The sequence below is a fragment of the Siphateles boraxobius genome, unplaced genomic scaffold (genome assembly GCF_051911475.1).
Source record: "Siphateles boraxobius isolate OS27281-9 unplaced genomic scaffold, OSU_SipBor_1 9, whole genome shotgun sequence".
NCBI classification, from domain to species: domain Eukaryota; kingdom Metazoa; phylum Chordata; class Actinopteri; order Cypriniformes; family Leuciscidae; genus Siphateles; species Siphateles boraxobius.
The window spans coordinates 31,930,195-31,937,314 of record NW_027509219.1 but is presented as its reverse complement, the minus strand read 5'-3'; the positions used below and the strand labels follow the sequence as shown (position 1 = coordinate 31,937,314).

Genomic DNA, 7,120 nt, shown 5'->3' with positions numbered 1-7,120 from the left:
AAACCTTTAGTTTTACTATTCCGATGAAGTAAAAAACTCTTTGTCAAAAATGAACGTACAGCACCAGAGGGTTAAATTGAATTAAAAATGTCTTCATGTTTCACTGTAAAAGATTATATGATCAATATGTTATAACAACACATGTTTTACATTCCTTTAACTCATCAAAAGAAGTTTAGTAGTTCTACAAGATTCAACTAAATTTTTTTAATGTCAGCTTGAATAATTTAAGCCAGCAACCCTTTTTTTTTAACGGTGATACAAAAGTTCAAATTAGTGAATGCTGTCAACTTAAAGTAAATTCACAGATAGTTTCTAGATAGTTTTTAATAATTAGTTTAAGCTATATTGACTAAATAAAAGGCCATTAATCCTTTGGAAACTACATGTATTATAGGCCTATAATTTCAGCTATTTTTTTCTCTCACAGAATAAGTTGGACTTTACGCATGAAGATATTCGGGTGCCTTTATACTTTAGGAAAAGGTGTCTCACAACAGGATCATGATATTTTAAGTTTGAAAACCCCTGATGTAAGCTCAGTTCTTGCCATTTCTATAGTATTCCACAAGGGGGACTCATTCTCTTTCTCTTTTATTTAGTGCTCGCATGTAAACGCACGCAGATGCTTATCAATGGATATTTTTGACTCTTTGCCGCTTTCTTGAAAGACTTGATGACAATGGATGACAAATGGATGACATCCTCTCTACAATGGATGACAAAATGTATATTTCTTTACCTATTTGCTGTGACTCGGAGACACCTGCAGTCAGTTCCTATGGGTTGAGCAGAGAGAGAGAGAGAGAGAGAGAGAGAGAGACTTGACTCATTCATGGTGTTGTGGATTGATCCTGAATGAGCTGCTTTGTTTCCATACGGAAGTGCCAGGAAAGTGACCCCAGTGGCCTTCCGTCTGATATCTGGCTTTTGCATTCAGTCACAGTCTGATATTCGCATTCATCTTAGCAAAAGCAAGTTTAGCTTTTATTGTGCTTTCAGTGGATATATAGGAATTGCAAAGAATAAAAGGAAGCAAATATATAAACCTATACAAAATTCACAAACCTTAAAATGTATGTTAAAAAAGGCCCCATATTTATTTGATAATTTCAATGCACCATTATAATATTTTATACTCTTTTAGCTACATGATCAGTTTGTGTTATAACCGCTGTTGATTGTTTGTGCATGATTTCAGGCCTATATTGAGGATGTAAGCATTAACAAATCAAACTCAAACAGAGGAATTGAATGGGAAACTGATTTACCCTCCAATTCATAATCTCCAACCAGGCTTTCCGGATTACAGCTGCGGTTTAACCCTCGAAATGCCAGATAACGGTACTGGGGTATTAGTACTGGATCAAGAACATGACTGGCCAGAACATTATATAGCCTTTATATATATATATATATGTATGTGTGTGTGTGTGTATTACTTAGTATAGTATTACTACTATATATATATAATTATTATAATAATTTGTTATTTTTATATAGTGCTTTTCTAGGTACTCAGAGCGCTTTACATGTGGAAGGGGAAATCTCCTTAACCACCACCAATATATATTACTTATTTCTATATATTACTTTTTACTTAGTGCTGTAAAATCGTTTAATCGCATCTAACATAAAGGTTTTTGTTTATATAATATATGTGCATATATATATATATATATATATATATATAGCCTATATATATTATATGTGTGTACAGAATACATAAATGAGTACTGTATATACATACATATACATATATAGCCTATGCTTACTTGTATTATAATATTCTTTATTTTATTTACATATTTTAAAATCATATAAATATAGATTTTTTTTAATAAATATTACATATTTGATAGATGTGTTAGTGTTTCCAGTAGGTACTGTTGCACTGAACGGGTTAAAACAGAAATGTGGCTGAATTGTGATTGGATTGGTCGCTGTGTGTAGATCAAGGCAGGATAAAATAACAGATGGGGGACGTATAGAGGAGGCTGCTGTGTAAACACAGGGGTGTGTGTTGAAGAACAGGCGAGGATGATGATGATTTTGGAGATCAATGAGCAGAAGACAGTCATGCAGCTGAATGAAGGAGTAAAGATGCTCAGGAGATGCGCGTGAGATGATGCAGACGGAAGCACGTGGATGGGAGAGACTCCAGTATCCTCTCAGGTATTAAACGGTCCAGATGTTGTGATTGTAAGGTTGTTCAACTGAGCTGCAGCATTGATCCGATGTTTCGTTGAGGAGATGCTGTGTTTGCATGCTGCACATGGTCTGCAGTGCAAAACAAACACATCTGATAATGAATTCCGCGACTGTCATTTACTTACTGCGGTCTATTATGCGCTGTTATTTACGCACGTGCTGTGTGCAGAAATGTAAAGCTTTATTTTTTGCGTTCGGTATTTCGGGGGTCGTAATTTGTGAACCACTGTGTAGGCTGTACAAACACAGGTGCTTATTGCCATTTCTTCTGTTTTGTCGCTGTTCTGTTTTCAACTATAATTTTAATATAATATTTATTTCGAAGCATTTTTATATATAACGCTCTGACGATCTTACCAAAGATCTCAGTGCGGCTGGCACAGTGTTTGGACATGTAAGTGTCCTCGCCCCATGCAGATTCACGCGCAGGATCAGGTAGGCTACATTAATGGGGTCACACACGCACGTAATCGTGTTAATTGTTGTGATAATTAATTGTATAATAATTTAATTCATTGTGTTAGTGTGTACTAGAGTGAAAGTGTAACTTGATGTATGCAGTGTTTGGACATTGAAACGCACGGGAATGTTGCTCTTGGGCGTGTTCAAGTTTCATCCTCACGCACTTTTCAGCGTAAATGTTTATTATTGCACACTACTGATTTTGCCAAGAGCTTGGTTATTAAGCTTCTGCTAATAACTTTATCTTATATATCAGGGGTGGGGAACTCCGGTCTTCGAGGGCCACTGTCCTGCAGAGTTTAGCTCCAACCCTGACAAAAAATATTTTTTAGTAATCCTGAAAACATTGATTAGCTTGTTCAGGTGTGTTTAATTAGGGTTGGAGCTAAACTCTGCAGGACAGTGGCCCTCGAGGACCGGAGTTGCCCATCCCTGTTATATATATATTAGTCGTAGGTGTATCTACTATATATTTTTGAGCAATACATATAAAAACATAAATATGTGTATATTGGGCATCGGGAGGCTCCAGTAGGCACATGTAGTCAAAGCGAGACATTGAAAAGTACAAATTCTCACTATTAATTATTTGCTTATTAGCATGCATATTACTAGGTTATTGGGGGTTTATAGCCTACTTATAAAGCACATATTAATGCCCATATAAGCAGTATATTAATAAGCAAAAAATAGGAGTTTATTGAGGCAAAAATTATAGTGAATATTTAGTTAATTGTGTGTGTGTGTGTGTATAAACCTTTCTAAACTATTCTTTGGCTGCCTTGTATGCACTACTGTTTGGTCCTGGAAATATAATTTTGGTGAGTTTTAAGTTACTCACTGAAACTGAAAGTAGACATACTTTTTTCACATTTGCTAGCATGGTACTAGACCATATGTTTCTCCTACATATTTTTCTACACTTTTATGATACGGTAAACCCTCTGCTATAACATAAATATTTGAAGTCTCTCTCTCTCAGTTCTGTAAAACAATGTCATGTGAAAGCAGTAATATCACTAAACGTCTAATACGTTATGACTCACTTCTCAGCTTGAGGAGCCACGGAGCCAAAATCTTAGCCCATTATCCTCTTTACAGATCATAAGTGTAATCACAGGATTACGCTGAAGGGGAGAGAAAGAGCAGCTCTGAATGTGCAATCTGGGTTATGCCGCTGTAGGGGTGAAAAGGTCTTCCTAAATATAATTCTGCTAACCTATATTAAAAAGAGCGCCCACCACTAATCTATCTCTTTCTGGCCTTATGAAAGGGTGTGTGTGTGGATTTGTGCAGTTAGTGAACCTATTATGTGGGCCAAACACGTGGGTTAGGTCTGGCAGTGGTCCGGAGGAACCTGTCCCTCTGCGTTTTTAGCTGCTGCTGTTTTATATTAGGATTGGTGTATGTTTGGCTACTATAGGAAATCTAGAGCAGAGGATGCTGGAAACTTTTTAAGGTGGATTTGAAAAAATGGGGCATTTATATTAGGCAATTTGGGATGTAAGAGGCCAGATGAGGATAGGAGGAGGACAAGAATAGACTAGATTCTTATAGTCTCTGAAGAAAAAGTTGATGTTTGCCTGTGCAATTCTCTCTGGCGGAATGCTAACGTGTTCTGGGCGGATGCCAGGGTGTTCTGGTACGATTCCCAGCATACTGAAAAAAAATGATTTGGTGTATAGGGTTTACTTTGAAACAATTTTCACTTTTCAATTATTTTAATAATTTTCAATTATCTGAAATCACTGAAATAGGATTTCTTGTAAAATATTCTTCAATAATCTTTCATTTTATTCACAACTTCAAAAATGTTGCTGATGCTTGCAAAAGTCCGTGCAAATTTCTCAGGCTTAATGTGTTCCAGGGCCAGTTGCCTGAACTTAGCCATTATTTTAATACTGTGCCTTAAGATCAAAGTATGACCCACTAAGAGTTAGTCAAGAGACAGTTAGTCTTTTCGGTTGATCAAATTAAGCCAATGTACATTTTATGTAACTGACTTAAAAAAGTTATGAAGAAAAAAATTCGATGACTAACTTGTAAGACTCTTCTAAAAGGTTTATGCAACCGGCCTCTGGTTGGTTGCCAGGGTGTTGGTGCTCTGGGGCCAGTTGCATAAACATAGCCATTATGTTAAGTGTTATGATGCCAGTCTGTGTTCCCCTGTTGTTTCATGTTAGTAGTTCCCCGTTAAGTCTATTAGTCTCCCCAAGTGTTTCTCATTGACCACGCCCCCTTGTTATCCTGTTTAGATCGTTTGCCCCTGTATTTAAGCCCTGTGTTTCAGTCCAGTCTTGGTGAGTTCTTGAATGTGTGCGTTGTATGTTGTGTGTTGCTCTGTTATGTAGTTTGTTGAGGTTTGTTTTGTTCCTGAGTCTTGTTCCTAGCCTGAGTCCTTGCCTAGTTTTCAGTTTAACGAATATAAGTGTGTTTGCTGCATTTGGATCCTGCCTCATCTCTGCTTCAACTGCACCCTTGTTACAGAAGAACTCACCAACATGAATCCAGCAGCACAACTGACCAATATGGATTTAACAGGTACCATCCAGGACCCGCTGAGTAAACTGTGTTCCATTTATCAATTTAATCGCATCATTGAGGATTATGTGGAGGAGTTTCTTTTTTATAGTCACCTCGTTCATGCTGATGATGCAATGCTAAAGGACTGTTTCTGGAGTGGACTAGACCAGGACATTAGTTTAAATTTATCCCAGCTGGACCCTGACACAGTATATTGACTTTGTCCTGGAGTTTTGTGGATCCCCCTTCACTGTTGGGAAGGTGGAGGAGGATGTTATCACGACCGCACTGCCTGAGAATCTTCTCGTCACTTCAAGCTAGCCATGGCATCGGTCTATGGGCGTCCAGGACTGATGTCCACCATGGCACAGCCGGCGCTGATGTCAGTGCGGAGGGCCAAGAAGACGTCATTCCAGGGTCCCGTCTTCCAGAGTCTGTTCACGTCCCGTCTGTTCACGTCCCGTCTGTCCACGTCCCGCCTGTCCACCCAGAGCCTGTCCACCCAGAGCCCAGTCCAGCCAGAGCCCAGTCCAGAGCCCTCGCCGCTGGTCCCGTCCATCCCTGACCCCTCACCGCTGGTCCCGTCCAGTCCAGAGCCCTCGCCGCTGGTCCCGTCCAGTCCAGAGCCCTCGCCGCTGGTCCCGTCCAGTCCAGCGCCCACTCGCTCTCGGAAGAGGAGGAGAAAGACGTCCTGCGTCCCACTCGGCCCGGAGTCATTGCTAGGGCTTCTGTCAGCCCAGAGGCCGTCTCCTTGCCCTGCCGGCGCTAACCAAGCTCCTTGCCCTGCCGGCGCCGCCTAAGCTCCTGGCCATACCTGCTTCCCCGGTCAAGATGGCCGCCGTCGAGCCAGTATCCCCTGAGCCGGTGTAAGGTCCTGAGCCGGTGCCTGCTCCAACTTTTGACCCCGTAGCTATCCCCAAGAAATGTTTGGGGGTGGACAGTAGGCCACCGCCATGGCCGCCCGAAGGGTCCTCACCACCATGGCCACCCGAAGGCTCCTCACCGCCGTGGCCGCCCAAGGGGTCGTCACCGCCGTGGCCGCCCGAGGGGTCGTCTCCGCCGTGGCTGCTCGAGGGGTCTGCTCTGCCCTGGTCCCTGCCTGGTCTACCCTGGTCTCCGGCACGTCCTGCTCCGCCCCGGTCGCCTGCGCATCCTGCTCCGCCCTAGTTCCAGGGCCCAGGTCCGCGTTCGGACCTGGCCCTCCATCCCTCCCCCAGGACCTGAACTGTCTGTGTCTCCTGTTTTGATGGGCGTCGGGAGCCGCCCGTAGAGGGGGGACTATGTTATGATGCCAGTCTGTGTTCCCCTGTCGTTTCATGTTAGTAGTTCCCCTTTAAGTCTATTAGTCTCCCCAGGTGTTTCTCATTGACCACGCCCCTTGTTATCCTGTTTAGATCCCGTTTGCCCCTGTATTTAAGCCCTGTGTTTCAGTCCAGTCTTGGTGAGTTCTTGAGTGTGTGTGTGTGTGTGTGTGTGTGTGTGTGTGTGTGTGTGTGTGTGTGTGTGTGTGTGTGTGTGTGTGTGTGTGTGTGTGTGTGTGTGTGTGTGTGTGTGTGTGTGTGTGTGTGTGTGTGTGTGTGTGTGTGTGTGTGTGTGTGTGTGTGTGTGTGTGTGTGTGTGTGTGTGTGTGTGTGTGTGTGTGTGTGTGTGTGTGTGTGTGTGTGTGTGTGTGTGTGTGTGTGTGTGTGTGTGTGTGTGTGTGTGTGTGTGTGTGTGTGTGTGTGTGTGTGTGTGTGTGTGTGTGTGTGTGTGTGTGTGTGTGTGTGTGTGTGTGTGTGTGTGTGTGTGTGTGTGTGTGTGTGTGTGTGTGTGTGTGTGTGTGTGTGTGTGTGTGTGTGTGTGTGTGTGTGTGTGTGTGTGTGTGTGTGTGTGTGTGTGTGTGTGTGTGTGTGTGGTTCTGTGATGCAGTTTGTTGAGGTTTGTT

General features: G+C 42.3%; 1 protein-coding gene across 1 annotated transcript in view; it reads left to right on the top strand.

The window, feature by feature from the left end:
• The first annotated feature begins 1,949 nt into the window (after nt 1-1,949).
• The window catches only part of ccdc120a (coiled-coil domain containing 120a), a 51,829-nt gene continuing 46,658 nt past the window's right edge, over nt 1,950-7,120 (top strand). The window contains exon 1 of the mRNA XM_077224333.1: nt 1,950-2,175. The gene's annotated coding sequence lies outside the window, so the exon portion shown is untranslated. The remainder of the gene's footprint in view (nt 2,176-7,120) is intronic.